An 18112-nucleotide genomic window follows, 5' to 3' on the forward strand; every position below is an offset into this window, starting at 1 on the left:
GGGTGTTAGGGGGGGGGGGGTGAGAATAGCTTAAATTATATTTCAACAAAAGCACTTACTATGTACCAACAACCCTTTTAGTATTAACCATGATTTTCACGTTCTCTGAAAATTCTAGCAATTCCGAAGTCCGATATTTTGGGATTTAGCTCTTCATCTAACAAGATATTACTTGCCTTTAGATCTCTATGAATAATCTTCATTCTAGAATCCCTATGAAGGCAGAGTAGACCTCGACCAATTCCTTTAATAATATTGAAGCGTTTTGTCCAATTGAGGAGTTTTTGATTGAGTGGATCTAGATGAATAGTGAAAAAAAATAGTAAAGGAAGCGTAATTTGTACGGAGAAAAATATAGAAATATGGAGGTCAATAATAGTTCAACATGTTAAGGATATAGAAACTTATTCTATTAATGAGAGTAAAAGGAAGGGAGTTTAAATGTACTAACCAAAAACAAATGTGTCCAAACTTTTGTTTGGCATGTATTCGTAGATCAACATCTTTTCTTCTCCCTCAGAGTAGCAGCCAAGAAGTCTAACAAGATTTCGATGTTGGAGTTTAGAAATCACCATCACCTCATTCATAAATTCTTCAAGCCCTTGTCCAGATGATTTAGATAGTCTTTTCACTGCTATTTCTTGTCCATCTTGTAATTTGCCCTAGCCAAAGAAACAAATATAAGTACTTATATGTTTGATTTGAAGAGGAACTAATCAAGTACCCAAGGGAAACTATTACCTTATAGACTGGACCAAACCCACCTCGCCCAAGCATATTAGCTACATGAAAGTTGTTTGTTGCAGTTGCCACTTCTTCCAAACTGAAAATGGGTAGGTCGTGGAGTTTAACATCATCCAGGTAGTCAAACAATAAGCTCTCCCTGCTTTTATTTTTCCTTTCTGATGCAAATTCTAGTAGTAAAAAGTAAATTTGTTGAGATAACTGAAGCTTAATAACTATTTCTTATGTATGTTTCCAATAATAGCGGAACAAAATAAAAATAGAAATAGAAATTTAGAAGAAACAATCACACGGGAGATACAAAGATATAAGTGGTTGGACTTAGGTTTACGTTCATGAGCATTGCCTAAGAGAGAGTTTAACTATGAAAATAGGGACACTAAAAAAGTGGCACAAAAACATTGTCACAAAATCCGAACTACACTATCTTCTCAAAAAAAAAAAAAAAAAAAAAAAAAAAAAAAAAAAAAAACATGAACCCCATAAAGAAACCTTGGTGCAAATAATTCAAGTGGTTGCTCTCCAAAATAGGACAGTTTTGTTAGTGTGCACTCACAAATAGGGTTTCAAACCTGTCACAAGATGGCCAATGGAAATTCATTATAGAAATTAAAGGATGGAAATTATGAGAGTTGAATGTTTTTCATCTTTTGGGACTGATCTTATATATAAAAACCATTGGACACAGAAAAGAAAAAGCTAGGCTTACAATTTTGGCCAGCTTGATTCACGATAAACTTGCAAAAGTATTTGAACATTTCAATGTTCTCTATATTTCCATCTTCTTATAAAGGAAAATAAATAAGAAAATGAGAAGATTTGAGGGATTTTCTAATTGCCAAAGAGGCAATATGAAATCAAGAGGAGTAAACGAGATTATGGGCTCTTGTCTCCACCTACGCAAGAAGAAGGAAGGCTATAGAATAAGGGCTTCGGCCTTTCTCCAATTTAAAGCTATTGGGCTTAAAGTTTAAAACATACCCAACATATAAATGGGCAAAAATTGGCAACTTGATAGTCCAAATACCACTTCCATTGGGGGTGTTTCACTGAATTTTAAAGGAATGTAAAGCCCTGTCGATAGATCTCCACCTTAACTTAAATTTGAAAACCTCCTTAACAACAAAAATAATAATAAAATTTTCTTTCGCCTCTACTAAAGCCCTTAAGTAGCTTATAGTTTGGGAGGTTAGCAATAAATTACTTAGATTGTGTAGTGTAGATGAAGAATTTTCCTCTACAAGTACGTTTTGTTATTCAGGCTGATTTAGCCGTTTTATATTAACAAAGTTAGATGTCTATCTTCAAAAAAAAAAAAAAAAAAAAAAAGGCCCTTAAGGGCTATCACATTCTAAAAATCCAATTAATGCTCGAACTTGCTCAAAGAAAATGACTTCGTTATCATATTTGCTGGATATATTATTTGTTGTAGCAACCTTTTTAATGCAATAATGACTTAAGATACAATTTCACAAATGAAGTTGCATATGAATTTTAGTCAAATGTATGGTATGCAATGGCTATCACAATACACAACAGTATCATCCTCTTGTTAACTATAATAATATAGCATGTGAAATTTCTAGATGAGTGCAAACCATAGCACATTATGCCAACTATAGTAGTATAAATACAACGAAACATATGCTCCTTTTCCTCCTCAAACTGTGGTGACAAATCTGTTGAATGCTTAAAATATGTCGCTAATGGACAAAAGAACCATATGAGAGCTTCCTATGATGCATACAATTGTCATAGTCACTTCTAGAGTAACCATGTCCAATCATAAAAGTTTCAAATCGATTATACCACTACCTTCTGGCTAATTTATATAAATTTATTCCTAAAGTTCACCATGTAGATTAGTTATCTTGGCATCAAATTGCATGTTCTAAGTCCAAGCCCAACCATGCAACTATAGAGCTCTCTTTCACAAGAGTAGAGAACACCTCATTGCAGTCTATGCATTCTCTCTGACTATAGTCCTTTGCAACTAATTGTGCCTTTATCCTCATTGGTTCAACCTTTACCGGTTCAATGATTTATGTGGTTCACTTCAACCTACTTTCCACGGATCACAAACGTGACACAAAGACATTCTCATAAAGCCCAAACTCCAAACACATCCAAAAGGCTCACTTTCTCACCGACAGCAGTGCACATCAAGAATTACTAATATTTTAAACTCGGTGTGCTATTCTATATTGAGAGGTTGGTCAATACGCAGAACACAAAAGAAGAAAAAAAATGTTGTAATTGTCAAAGACAGAAACGTGGTGTTCCAAATACGACTTGAATTGCAAGTGGTTCACCTACTTTTAAAGAAAAGTCAAGCCACCGTCAACACTTTCCGTGAACGGTAAATGCCGGCAATTCCTAGTCCCTATAGCTAATATCAATGGACTTATTATTACCTCTTATTTTAGCCGTCCACCTCCAAAAATAGTAGGCAGTGCTGAGAAAGGCAATCGCTCCAATAATCATTGAGATTCTAATGATTACTTTCAAACGTCTCTCTTGCGCTGTGTATCAAACAAGTTCAAACTAAGTCAAATTTGAGTTACGAAATTTAATCAAAATTATTATCAATGTGTGAGACATGGTGGACTTTCAATTTTTTCCAATCTATTATACCTAAAAAATCTGATCAATGGGTTCTCAGCAAAGTTTATAAAAAGCTATATCAAAATTTTCAGTAAGTCATAGAAGCTGAAAAATAAGACTTAACTTCTGAAGTAAATAAAACCATTGAAATTGAGATGCATTTATAGTATATCACCAAGTAAAAATAAACAACTGGACTAACTGCTGGATGATGAGAAGAATGAGATTATACAAAACAAACTGTGACTGAGAACAAGATCACTTACCAAATTCTGAGTAGGCAAGACGAATATATATATCCGATCCACGAATGGACAATTTCCTGAGGTCAATAAGGTTTCTACTCCATGACATACAACCAATTCCAACATCATGTGCATACGCCACACAATCATTGTTCTTCAAGCACTGCTTTCGACAACCGTCTATAGACCCATATGACCTCTCCATAAAGTATGGCACTTTGATCATCTTCAGTTTCAAGAACCCATCTGCTCTGCCTTCTTCACCACTATTATTCACCCTTTGACACTGCAATGGTGCTCTCCTAATACACCCACTTGTCCAATTTCCTCTGTTCCATTCCTCAATAATCTTTGGCTCAAACCCTCTAATACAGCTACAGATTGGTATCCTCTGCGAATCACAGCTTCCAAATGCACCACAAGTGCCATAAACATCACACTCATCTTTTGGAGCTAACCCCACAACCTTCCAATCCTCCTTGCTATCATCCCAATATGTCTGCACTAGATTTCCTTGTGAATTCAACACAAATTTTGATAGAGGCAACACATTTGCATAATCAAAAGTTGCATAAACGGTACCTTCTTTGTCATCTACTAGATTAAATCCATTATGATATTCTGCATTCCAGTCAGGTTCACCAATAAAGATCTGACCATTCCATGGACCAGTCCGCCAATATGGACGACCATCTTTCCAAATGAAAGCTTCGGGAGTGTTTACTGAAGCCATACCTGTAGAGAAGCTTCCAATGGATGGATCAGAAGGGCTTTTCCATGATGTATACAGTACTTTCTGATTTGTCCTTAAATTAACACTAAGTTTCATTCCTGGCAAGAATGTATCAGTTGGATGATGGAAACTCTCCCATATGATTTTCCCACTAGTATTTTCTCGCAAGACAAGGTTCCCTGAATCCAAAAGGTGGAAATTTGAATTGGCAACAGAGTTTGTAACATTTGATGACCAAAGAATCTCCTTTTGTCCATCTAAGACTACAAGATTGCCGTCCTTGGATATGGTAAGAACCCCAGAAGAATCCTTCAGGGGTTTCTGTCTGTTAGCTACCCATACTACAGTGAAAACAGAAATTCTATTATACCATATTCCAAGGTAGCGATTGGTGGAATTTACTGGGCTAAAGAATCCAAGTTTGAAAGCACTCCCATTGGAGATTATGTAGTCTGGGTCTTTGATGGATTGGGGAGATATAATGGTGTCTATGGCAACGCCTAAGTTTAAACAAAGGCAACAAAAGACAGACAAAATGTTTCTCTTGCTAAGAAGTCCCATGACTTGTTAGAAACTGCTTTTTGTTTGTGTGCATCCTGTACCTGGCTTATATGCCGGGTACCTCACAAAGAGGTGGGCACCACAGTGTGTGAGTCCTGCCTCCTTGTGAGGTACCCGGCAAGGTGGTATCTCATGCGCGTGTGAGACCAGCCTCTCACCTACTTCAGGCCCACACGTGTGGAGCCCATCTGCCTGCCAGAAGTAGAAGTTATTGTTGGTTGTTTTCTAGTTATGATGCTACTCCAGAATTTAATGAGTAACAACCCAGAAATTATGTCATGTTATAAAAGTCAAAGGGGTTCGATACCTAAATAATAATAATAATAATAGATGTTTCTCAAAAAAAATTAACATAATAATAACAGTAGTTGCTTATATCTCATGGACCACAGTTTAGAAGTTTCTTACGTCGTTGCCCTCTTGGTATATATAATTATATATTCTAAATTTCATAAAATGACTTTACTTATAAATCACATTTACACTGTCTGTGGGTCCCAATCATTAAGATTGTATTTTGTAAAGAATAATACTAAAAATACAAACTATTTTACCAAATTTTTTACAAACTTCTAATATGGTGAGTGATTATTGATAAATAAAAAAGTGATATTAGTGGTGGATTTAGATGAAAACTAATAAGAGGTTGTAAAATAATTCGTGACTGTAGCATTACTCTTCTAAAAAAAGGAAGATATATATTTAAATGATTGTAATTTGTGAAAAATTAATGAGTAATGCTATTATTACAAACACAAACTATTTTACAACTTTTTTTTTAGCTATTCATGTGACTAGCTTTATATTAGTTTTTATATAGGCTTATCATTAACATCACTTTTTTTATTTATCAATAACCACTCATCACATTAGCAATTTATAAATTTTTTTGTAAAAGAGTTTGTATCTCTAATATTACTCAAAATTAATATTTCCATTTTATATGCACACACTTTATTCCCTTTAAAGAGGGGCCAGTCAATGAAATAAAGCTATGTCAACCCATATAAAAAAAAAAATTCCTGAATTTCCTCCAACTTGGTTCTTTTATCCTCTTTTATTTTTTCTTTACTCTTTGTGGTAATATTTGCTTCAAAAAAAAAAAAAAAATCACCATACAATTGACGCCACTCCCCCACCCAAATCTCTGTATTTGAGTAGGTAAAACTCAACTCGACGTTGAGTAGTCATAGTCATAGAATTGTACCTTGGTTCCCTACTAAAAAGTTTAAGGTCATGAATAAAAGTTTATTTATTTTAGTCTTCCTATATTATTTAAAAGAAATCGATTAGCAGTTTCTCCCGTACTAAGCTCAATATTAATCAGCTAAGTGCACTAGTAGCCTCCAAACAACCAGGCAACTCCAAGAGAAGCAGTTTAGATTATGAGATTAGAAGTACACCGGAAAGTTGTGACATTGCTTGTGCAACCACCCCTACTAACACAACCTTATGAAAATCTTTGTTTTAAACCAAGAAACACCATGAATTTATAATGAAAGGTTTAGTTGTATAATTTTTCTTAGTTCCTAAAACCACACATCTACCTAGTTTGTTTGTTTGTTTGTTTTTTTTTTTTTTTAATTGCATATATGATTTTTTTTTTAAAAAGTTTAATTTATTTCTTCCAATGTGTATAACACAAGTTTATGTTTATGTTTTAACTTTTTCAATAGATAATTAGTAAATCATAGTAAGATACAGTATGCATATACTACAATAAGTGCTTTCATAGATATGATTCAACATATTTCAAGAAAAATATTGCAACTAAGAAAGAATGGTACAAGTATTGTACATTTATATTCTAAAAGTTTGAAACTAAAATAATGAAAATTTTATCATATAAATTTTGGGAGATTAATACAATAATTAAACATACTTGCAAAAGCGAACTTTCTTTCCAGCCATTTTTTTTTTTTTTTTTTCCGTAAAGATCAAAATTTTTACTGCCATGTTAATCTATACTAAATGAGGATTTCATATCATTATATATTGTGACTAGAAAGTCTTTAAATGTCAAATATAGGTGAAGGTGAATTTCAGTTTCGAGAATTATATTGGGCTTGGATTCAGGTGACTCTTCTTTATCATTTAATCATAAGTTTTATATTATAAATTTTTATTAATATGTCCTTTTTTATAGGTAATATCAAGGTTGTTATTTATATTTGTTTCCCAAACTTTCTGTTAAATAGTAGCTATTATTACTATTGTAGTATCAATATTTAAGAGCATCCACAGCAGTGGAGCTAAATTTTTAGCAATTTAGCTCTACCAAAAGTTATTTTATCTATTTTACCTACACATATGCTACAGCAGTGGATTTATTTTAGCTTTTACCACAATAAAATAATATATTCATCACAATAAAATAATATTTCTACTACAATAAAATAATAATATTTCTACTATATTAAAATAACATATCACCACCACACCACACAGCACAAACATCCTCCTCCACCACCACCACCACCAGTCCACAGCAGAGAAAAAAAAAAACCCAAATCAAGGCTCAAGCAAACGACGTGTAGTTCGCTCCTCCGTTGTTCCCAGTTCGAGTTCGAAGACCTCTTCCAATCCCTAGTTTCTCAGTTCCCTTCCGTCAATTCCTTGGAATTCATCGCTCCGACGCTCGGTTTCGCCAGCGGTTTCGCTCTCCACTGCCACTTCAAGGATCGGCTGAGACATCGAGGCGATTCAGATGTCGGGGAGTGGATTCTCTTCACTAGTCGGATGCCGTTTAGCCGGTTCGTGTTCCTGCGGTGCCCTTCGGTGTCGTTCGTCGGAGGCGAGGACGTGAACAAAGGAAGAATGGTGGTGAGGACCGACGGCGACGGCGTGGGTTGGGACGATTCAGACGGCAACTGCGTGGGCTGGAACGGTTGAGACGGAGAGCTGGAGAGAGATGAGAGCCGGGAGAGATGAGAGCTGGAGAGAACTGAGAATCCACGGTGAGAGAATAAAAGAATGAAAAAAATAAAGTGGGTTTTTATTATTTTAATCGGGAGTTGGATTAAAAAATTATTATTATTTTTTAGATGAGTGCTACAGTGCACATCTATAGATAGATGTGCACTGTAGCAAATCAGCTAAATTTTATGGGTTTGGCTCCACTGCTGCAAGCCTTTTTTGCTATATTGGTGGAGCTAAAATAGCATTATAGCTTTTTAGCTCCACTGCTGCAAATGCTCTAACTTGGGTATTTCTCATGTCAATTTTCAGTGAAAGTTATTCATTTCGAATTTTAAGCATAAGATTAAAGCCACGGTAGATGGTGATGACATTGTTTGTGTGAGAACCTTTGCAAACAAAATTTTGTGAAAACATTTGTTTTTAATCAAATAGTACCATAACTTATCAAGTTTGCGTCATTTTGATTAGTTCCTGAAACCACTTGTCTACCTCTATAGTGTAAAATTATGTGTAAAATCAAATAGTACCATAACTTATCAAGTTTGCGTCATTTTGATTAGTTCTTGAAACTGAGAGAGAGAGAGAGAGAGAGAGAGAGAGTTACACTTGATGTAACTCTAAGCAATGTTACACCACCCAATAACTTGTTATTAAATTCATATTTTAAGATTCCCACCGTTGAATTACATGTTCTATATGTGCTTAACATGCATGCCAATTTTCATACTAATCAGATGTTATTTATCTTGTGATCCATAAACTCATTTTTTATGAATTATTTTAAATTACAAAAACTTGAATTTAAACAATTGATTGATAGCATGACTATTAATTTTTGATAACCGTGAAATTTTGCAAGTATGGAGAGTATATGAATATAATGTAATCTAATGGTAGATTTGTCAAAATTCTCATCTAATAATAAGTTATTAAGTAGTGTAATATCGCTTAGAGTTACATAAGGTGGGGTTCAAGTTACACTTGGTGTAACTTTAAGTAATATTACATCACCTAATTTTTTTAATTAGATGTGAATTTTGATAAATCCACCACTGGATTACATTATCTTCATATATTCTCCATGTTTAACCAAATTTAAAAATGATCAAAGATCAATAGTCATGTCATCTACCAATTGCTTAAATAAAAATAAAAATTATTTAATTTATTTGTGATATGTACATCACTAGCTTATGTTTAAGTTCATGTTTATATTGTAATTGTTCAACATATATAATATGAGTATAATAAATTTATATTCCAAAAAGTTCGCTACAAAAATATGAAAAGAATTCTTATATACTTTTTTAAAAAGTTAAATACGATAATCCAATATACAGACAAAAGCAATCTTACTTTCAACCACATTTATTTTCCTAATAATAAATAAGTGAATAATATAAAATATTAAAATTAAATACATACTAATTTGAAATCAGATAGTCATTAGATAAAATAATATAATATAATATAATTGTTTCTTTTCGTTTAATTATTCTAGTTGAATTAGTTTCTATTTGTCTTTTTACTCAATAATGTTATGGACATAGGACACAATTTTTTTTTTTTGGAAACAAATTTCAAAATTTTGATGAAGTATCTTATTTGTGAAAGTTGACTCTAATAAGTTATTACTTTTTTTTTTTTTGCTCAACAAAGCACGATTTTTTTTTTTTTTTTGGTAACAAAGATGAGTTTCATTGACATAACCAATTAGATAATGAAAACTAGAAACCAAAAAATTAAAGCACTTTTTTTTTTTTTAATTTTTTTTTTAGAGTGTTTCAAACTTTTAAGGCGGGGATTGAACTTTAAATATCTTATTTAATTATCAGAGACTTTATCAGTTGAGCTAAAACTTAGTTACACATTGCCCAAGTTTGCAACTAGTTAAAAAATAATAAAAAATATATAAGCACCCTAAAGTATGGCTTGGGTTAATTAAGCTTAGCAACAGCATTTTCCTATTGGTTAGTTTGGTATTTTGATTGTGAGGGGGCTGGATATGGTCCAATGCTTGGATGGGTCTAAGGCCCATACTTTGATGCCACGTCTAAGGTCCAAATTTATAAGTTTGGTATGTTTGACGCCACGTGTAACGAATGAGCCTTTTGGGTTCAGTGGTTTTCGAAATAGGCTTTTTGGGCCTGGTCGTGGCCTGAGATTTCGATTTTATGAAGGGGCCTGTGGGCTAGACCATTGTCAGGTTGAAGGCTGGGCTTGACTGTTAGGAGTTTTGGTATTAAATGATGCTATCAAGTGGCAGCAACGGGCCCGAAATTGCACATTATAGAACTATTAAAATTATATCCTTGTGCACTTTTGGTGCAATAGTCACTTTATAATTATTAAGTGTTTGTGAGTTGTGGGGAGTAAGAATTGGGATTCAAGTCATCAAAAGAGAGCTTCATACACACACACACACACATATATATATATACTTAAATTAGACAAAAATAAAATTTCTATTTTGTATATAAAAAAAAAGAAAAACAATTTAATTGGTGAACAAAATACAATAAATTAAATTTTTTTTTTTTTAAGGAAAATTGGGAAAAATTGGGGTATCTATAGTTTCCCTTCTTTGTTTGTGTCTCGTGTATACAAGATGCTAGATGAAGAAAAAAAAAATGATGAATTTTGACTCGTGGGATAAATTCAATCTATTTTCCATGAAAATCATTTTTAAGATTTTGGTTGCAAAGGAATTCGTACCTTAGGTGGTTGTCTATAGCTAAACAACTAATTTTTCCCCCTCTCTCTGTTTGAGACTACGTTTATGGAGGTTAATTGGAGTATTAGTTATGTGTGAAAACATCTAATAATTATTAGACTCAATAAAAAAAAAATGAAAAGAAAAAGAGCTGGAAGATGTTAAAAAACGTTTTGAGTTGAAGAAATTGAATAGAAAAATAAGGCCAAAATTAAATCACTATTTTCAGTTACAAACCTTAATTATATTATTATTACCACATTTATATATTTTTTTTTGAAGCCCACATTTATAATTATTATATTATAAATAAATATTACATTACTATAGAAGTCCTCAAGTCTTAAAGCGCACTTATAACTTACCAAAATGATTAACATTTGTATCTTGTTAATTTTCCTAACTATTCCCATACTCATTTCAATGCCTTTTTTTATTTTTATTTATTTATTTATTTATTTTGTGAGAAACCAGTTAATATGCCTGGGAATTTATAAAACTGGAAACAACTCAATAAACATCTAAAAGGACAAGGGGAGTAATGTCTTTAGGAAGGTCTTCCAACCAAATCCGAATCCCCAACATGATAGTTTCATCAAAAAGAAAAAAAATTACAAAGTTAATGTCTTTGGCCTTTTTAGCAAGAACATCAGCCACAACATTACAAAGTATTTCAACATGATAGTTTCATCAAAAAGAAAAAAAAATGATAGAATTCAAAAAACTGGAAATCAGCAACAAGAAAAATGAGATCATCAACGATATTCCCATATGAAGAAAAACAACTAGACCCTTGAGAAAGAGCATTAATCACCATCGATGAATCACCTTCAAAAATAACTTTCCGAAGTCCAAGTTCACTTGCAAACCGAACCGCTCTGCGACAAGCTAATGCCTCCAATTCATTCACAGTTTGAGTTAGAGGAATGGGCATGGATAGAGCTCCAATCACTTCACCACGCCAATCATGGACAATGACCCCAATGCCTGCCAAGTTCAAAAATTTGAAGACCGTTGCATCGAAATTCACTTTGTACTGCTCAGCTTATGGAGGACGCCATTCTCATTTCAATGTCTATTCAATAAGTTTGTTGAAAATGCACTAGTGTGAGTTTGGATAGCACGTTTTGCGCTATCGACTGGTCTGCGTTTCATTTCTGTGGGTTCATGGGCATTGTTCATAGGACCCGCAACTTGGGAAAAATGCAAAGGGTCTCACAACACTATTCACATATTTAAAAATTATTTTGCTGCAGTGTTTTCAGTTTTCAGCAATAAACGGTATCCAAACAGATCCTTAGTTGATTAATAATTTAAAAAAAAAAATCCAAAAGAAGATTAAACTAATAATTTGAAAAAAAAAAAAAAAAAACTACCATAAAATATTTAGTGCTATTATAATACATATGCATTAATAATACCACTCAGTAATTATCATTATATGCATAATAACTAAGAATAAGCATAATAACTATGTATCACAAGCTAAGAATCCTGTACCTTAATTGACATCCCTCATGCACAAAGTGTTTGGAGATCTAAGAGGAAAATGATTCAAGCTATACCACAACAATTGGTATAAATGGGACTCCACTGGCCTCTAGGAAGGCAGCTGTTGCCAGAATGCCCTCAATGAATGAGAGACAATCTACTGCAGCTTGGCAGAATTTACAGGGCTAAGCATCTGTGATCTGTCCTAATATTTCTTGTTGATGGACAGGTTTTATATATGCATGACTGTATGACTTAAATGTACTCTGTCTTCTTTCCATTATTTTGTCCAAACTCTTGAGCTTTCTCTTGCGAGCTTGGGACTTAAAAGCTGTTTTGATTGCATGAATGTGTCCTATTGTTGGTCTTCTGGCCTGTCGGAACTTGGTCGTACTATTCTGCATAAATTGAAGATTTTGCCAATAAAGTTACCTCCATGTTGAAGATCATTTCTCCTGGTGAAGCACATGTTGACATATCATAGGGAGACTCCTTTTTTCCTGATGGATTAATGTCCCATTTGAGACTTGAACATTGGACCTTGCCATTTTGAAAGTTTTGGATTACTTTTGAAAGAGGGGTATATGTTTTTTAAATATGAGGATTTTGGGCTCATAAAATCTTTGGCGAATTTAATTCAAATCTAAATATTTATCCTTTTTATATCATCTAATCAAAATATTGGGATTTAAACTCCCCAACCCAAATTCCCCCCCGGCCCAAATTAAAGTTAATAAGGAATTAATATTGAACTAAATAGTTACACTTATACTCACTAGTATTGAATGTTTCATTTTAAAATAAAAGTTTCAGAATATATTATCAAAATGCATCGAAATTTCTCCAAAGCCAAAAAAATTTACAGAACAAGATAAGAGATTTTTATTTTTAAAGTAATGGATGGGCATAAATTTAGAGAGATTTATCTCAAGAACTTTACTCTTATCTGCCATAAATCGTCGTAAGAGTGACATTGCAAGTGGAGATTCTTATTTGGCCTTGTTGAGCAGGCTCACAATTTGAAGCAATTTGCCTTTCGGTGAATGCAGGTTGCTTAGGAAAGGGAAGATCCATGATATCACTATTAAGCATCGAAATAACAGTAGAGATAGTAGGCCTATCTCTTGCCGTTTCTTGTACACATAGCAATCCCACATGTATGCATCTCAACATCTCCATTCGAAAGCAAGGATCCCATATTGCTGGTTCGATCAAAGCCATACTATTGCCATCATTCCACAATTTCCATGCCTGAAAGATAACAAGTGTGAAAGACAAAAATCGGGATGTATTATCTTTTTGGCAATTACCAATTGGGGCTTTGAATAAAACGGACAATCAATTAGATAGACTTACAAATCCTACAAGGCTCAAGTAGTACTGTTCATCATTGTAAAAGCTAGTGTTTTTTCTCCCACTAACAATCTCTAGTATCAATACACCAAAACTAAAAACATCTGATTTCACTGAAAAAAGTCCTTGCATTGCATATTCAGGAGACATATATCCGCTGCATTTAAACATTGAAACACATCCTCATCATTTGACTATTTAAGCACAAAAAGTGGTGTTATTGTATTTTTATTTATTTTAGAACAATTTAAATTTAAATTCAACAAAGCACTTACTATGTCCCAATAACCCTTTTAGTATTAGCTTGATTTTCAATGCCATCGAAAATTCTAGCAATTCCAAAATCCGCTATTTTTGGATTCAAGTCTTCATCTAACAAGATATTACTTGCCTTTAGATCTCTATGAATAATCTTCATTCTAGAATCCCTATGAAGGTATAGCAGACCTCGACCAATTCCTTCAATAATGTTGAAGCGCTTTTTCCAATCAAGGAGTCTTTGGTTGAGTGGATCTAAATGAATAGTGACAAGAAAAAAATTACAAAGGAAAGTTAAATTTGTTTGGAAAGAAAATATACAAATTTGGAGGTCAAGAGTTCAACATATTAACGACATAGAAAGTTATTCCACAGATGAGCCTAAAAGGCAGAGAATCTAAATGTACTAACCAAAAACAATTACGTCCAAACTTTTGTTTGGCATGTACTCATAGATCAACACCTTTTCTTCTCCCTCAGTGCAATAGCCAATAAGTCTAACAAGATTTCGATGTTGGAGTTTAGAAATCACCACCACCTCATTCAGAAATTCTTCAAGCCCTTGTCGAGAGGATGTTGACAGTCTTTTCACTGCTATTTCCTGTCCATCATGCAATTTTCCCTTGCAAAACAAACAATGAATCTGAGCACTTATCTGTATGATTTGAAGAGGAACCAATGAAGTCTACAAGAGCAACCATTACCTTATAGACTGAACCAAAGCCACCTCTCCCAAGCATATTAGATACGTGAAAGTTGTTTGTTGCAGTTGCCACTTCTTTCAAACTGAAAACTGTCAGCTCATTGAGTTTAACATCGTTCAAGTAGTCAAGCAGCAAGCTCTTCCTGCTTTTAATTTTTCTTGCTGTTACAAATTCTAAAAGTAAGTAATCTGTTGATGAAATAGTCAAAGCTTCACTTACTTATCTTTTGAATTTGTTACCAATAGATAGTGAGTTTATGCAAAACAGAAATATAAGATTACAAAAAATAATCACAGAGAGAACACAAAGGTTTATATGGTTCAGCTTTAGGCCTATTTCCATGGGCTGTCTAGGAGAAAGTTTCACTAAGAAAAAAGGGATCTCACAAAACCCGTATTCTAAATACACCCTAGGAGCTTTCTTTCACCACAGCAAGCACACCACATGAATTCATAATTCTCAAAACCTGATGTTCCAGATACCAAAGTTGATAGGTTGCCCAACCCGACCCATGCACAGTCATAGTGACAAAGACTAAAGTCATGTGCGCTCTTCTAAACTAAGGTTGGAAGAATTTGTATATGAGTAATTTGTGTTTGCACATATTGTGTGCAATAGGCCTTTTCCTTTCTATATAGATATACGTACCTCAACCTCACGAAAAGAAAAAAATAATTATATAATTGTCATAGTCAGAAAGTTCAGCATTCCAAATACCACTTGAATTGATTTATATAAAGCAAATATACATAGTATAAGGACTATTTTGTATAAAAAGAAAAGGGACCATATAATTGTCAAACTCGGCAACTTGGTATTCCAAATACCACTTGCATGGCAAGTGGTTCACCCAATTTTAAAGAAAAGTCAGGCCGCTGTCAACATAATAGACATAGTACCTGGCTTTTTAGCAGTCCATCTCCATAAGTAGCATGCCGTGCGGGCAATGGCAATCACTCCAATAATCAGTGTAATTCTGATGATTACTTTCAAATATCTCTCTTTGTCTGTGTATCAAACAAGTTCAAAGTACTACTAAGTCACATTTAATTGATGATATTTTATCAAAATCATTTTTAATCTATGAGACTTGCTGGACTGTTAATTTTGGACAATTTATAATTCTTAAAAATCTGATCAATGGGTTCTAAGAAAAGAATATATTTCAAGAGAGATAGCAGCTCTGCATTTTTTTTTCCCTAGCTATAATGTTTTTCAAACAGTCCATTTTCAGGAGGCTTACAAATAAGCTGACATTGTTGCAGGGCTGTAGGTGGGAAGATCAATAGTCCTAAGACTTATCCACATATATATGATATATGATGGCTTTAGGAAGTAGTAAAGTTCTGACAGCTGAAGTAAATAAAAACATTGAAATCTTGTTGCATTTATATTATATCACCGAGTAAACAAACAACTGGACTGACTGCTAGATGATCAAAAGCATAAGATTATGCAAACAAACTGTGACAGAAAACAAAATGACTTACTGAATTCGGAATAGGCCAGACGAATATATATATCTGATCCACGAATGGAGAATTTCCTTAGGTCAATTAAGTTTCCACTCCATGACATACAACCAATTCCAGCATCATGTGCATAAGCTACACAAGCACAGTTCTCCAAGCACTGCTTTCGACAACTCTCTTTAGCCCCATATGACCTCTCCATAAAGTCTGGCACTTTGAACATCTTCAGTTTCAAGAACCCATCTGCTTTTCCTTCTTCACCACTATTATTCACCCTTTGACACTGCAATGCTGCCCTCCTAATACACCCACTTGTCCAATTTCCTCTGTTCCATTCCTCAATAATCTTTGGCTCAAACCCTCTAATACAGCTACAGATTGGTTTCCTCTGCGAATCACAGCTTCCAAATGCACCACAAGTGCCATAAACATCACACTCATCTTTTGGTGCTAACCCCACAACCTTCCAATCCTCCTTGCTATCATCCCAATATGTCTGCACTAGATTTCCTTGTGAATTCAACACAAATTTTGATAGAGGCAACACATTTGCATAATCAAAAGTTGCATAAACCGTACCTTCTTTGTCATCTACTAGATTAAATCCATTATGATATTCTGCATTCCAGTCAGGTTCACCAATAAAGATCTGACCATTCCATGGACCACTCCGCCAGTATGGACGACCATCTTTCCATATGAAAGCTTCAGGAATGCTCCCTGGAGCCATGCCTACAGAGAAACTTCCAATGGATGGATCAGAAGGGCTTTTCCATGATGTATACTGTACTGTCTGATTTGTCCTTAAATTGATACTAAGTTTCATCTTTGGCAAGAATGTATTAGAGGGATGTTGGAAACTCTCCCATATGATTTTCCCTCTAGTGTTTTCTCGCAAGACGAGGTTCCCTGAATCCGAAAGGTGGAAATTTGAAATGGCAACACAGTTTGTAACATTTGATGACCAAAGAATCTCCTTTTGTCCATCTAATACTACAAGATTGCCGTCCTCTGATATAGTAAGTACCCCAGAAGAATCCTTGAGGGGTTTCTCTCTGTTTGCTACCCATACGACAGTGAATACAGATATTCTATTATACCATATTCCAAGGTAGCGATTAGTAGAATTTACTGGGCTAAAGAATCCCAGTTTGAAAGCACTCCCATTGGAGATTATGTAGTCTGGGTCTCTGATGGATTGTGGAGATATAATGGTGTCTCTAGCAACGCCTAAGTTTAAACAAAGGCAACAAAAGACAGACAAAAAGTTTATCTTGCTAAGTAGTTCCATAGCTTGTTAGAAACTACTGGTTTGTTTGAGTGCAGAATAGGGACTCCGTCTTTATCTAACAAGTAACTGTTGTTTGTTTTTTATGCTGCCCCAGACTTGAATGAGTCCAACAACCAATAAATTACTTCATGTCATAAAAACCAATGAGATATGCTACAACCATGAAAACAACATTTTTAGAAACTATTGGGTAGAAAATTATTGCTATTTTTATTTGGGTAAACTATTTATATAATTTATTTATTTATTAATAATGGCTAATCTTATCAATAATTTGTATAATATTTTGTAAAAAAGTTTGTAACTTTAGCATTTTCTAAAATTAAGTGTATTTGTTCCTAAAGAGATAGTAATTAATAATACTTAAAATAATAGCTACTTATTTTTCATCCAAAATAAAAAATAAAAAATTAGTTGCTTATCTCTCATTGACTACAGTTTAGAAGTTTCTAATGCCATTGGAGCTCCAGAATTACATAAATATTATATTAATGCTATTAAAGTGTGTGCATAAGTTTCATTTGTGGCATTTTGTGGAGTGGTGTCAATCTCTCCAATTCTTAATATTTTTATACTTAAAGATCATTTTTTCTTCTTAATTTTTTGGGTGTTTCTAATAAAAAACTAGCAAGAATTACTATTTTTTTTTTTTCTTAACCTTAGGAAATCTTCTTCAGAAAATAAGAATGCCCCATTTTTTGTCTTTAAATGCTTCCATGGTAAGCGGTAACTTGAGAAGAAATGTTGTGTAACACCCCAACCTTTATAAAATAAAATAAATAAATAAAAAGGGTTTTGGCAATATAATTTAAGTGAATGTAGTTTTGTAAATCTACTCCTAAGATATTTGTATTGAGTGGTCCAAAACCTGCCACCCCTTATATCCACATGTTATCTCCATCTCACCCTCCTAGCCCCTCTTCTCTCTCTCTTTTCTAATGGTTGATCGAACCATCTCCTCTCTCTCTTTGACTTTCACACTTCACTTCATCACCAAATTCGACACTTAGGGCCCATTTGATAC

At 33.8% G+C, this 18112-nt stretch overlaps 1 long non-coding RNA gene and 2 pseudogenes across 3 annotated transcripts; all 3 read right to left on the minus strand.

Moving 5' to 3' along the window:
- Nucleotides 1-58: 58 nt before the first annotated feature.
- Nucleotides 59-4890, minus strand: LOC115968233 (annotated as a pseudogene). Its single transcript, XR_004086704.1, has 4 exons — nucleotides 3615-4890; nucleotides 742-914; nucleotides 452-662; nucleotides 59-298 (listed from the first exon to the last, which is right to left on the minus strand). The product of XR_004086704.1 is annotated as a G-type lectin S-receptor-like serine/threonine-protein kinase At1g11330 (transcript).
- Nucleotides 4891-11092: 6202 nt separating this feature from the next.
- Nucleotides 11093-12304, minus strand: LOC115968237. Its single transcript, XR_004086706.1, has 2 exons — nucleotides 12020-12304; nucleotides 11093-11506 (listed from the first exon to the last, which is right to left on the minus strand). It is a non-coding gene; the product is annotated as an uncharacterized LOC115968237 (long non-coding RNA).
- Nucleotides 12305-12891: 587 nt separating this feature from the next.
- Nucleotides 12892-17148, minus strand: LOC115968236 (annotated as a pseudogene). Its single transcript, XR_004086705.1, has 7 exons — nucleotides 15816-17148; nucleotides 15176-15332; nucleotides 14326-14482; nucleotides 14033-14243; nucleotides 13639-13876; nucleotides 13367-13520; nucleotides 12892-13261 (listed from the first exon to the last, which is right to left on the minus strand). The product of XR_004086705.1 is annotated as a G-type lectin S-receptor-like serine/threonine-protein kinase SD1-13 (transcript).
- Nucleotides 17149-18112: the final 964 nt, after the last annotated feature.

The sequence above is a fragment of the Quercus lobata genome, chromosome 11 (assembly GCF_001633185.2).
Source record: "Quercus lobata isolate SW786 chromosome 11, ValleyOak3.0 Primary Assembly, whole genome shotgun sequence".
Taxonomy (NCBI): Eukaryota; Viridiplantae; Streptophyta; class Magnoliopsida; order Fagales; family Fagaceae; genus Quercus; species Quercus lobata.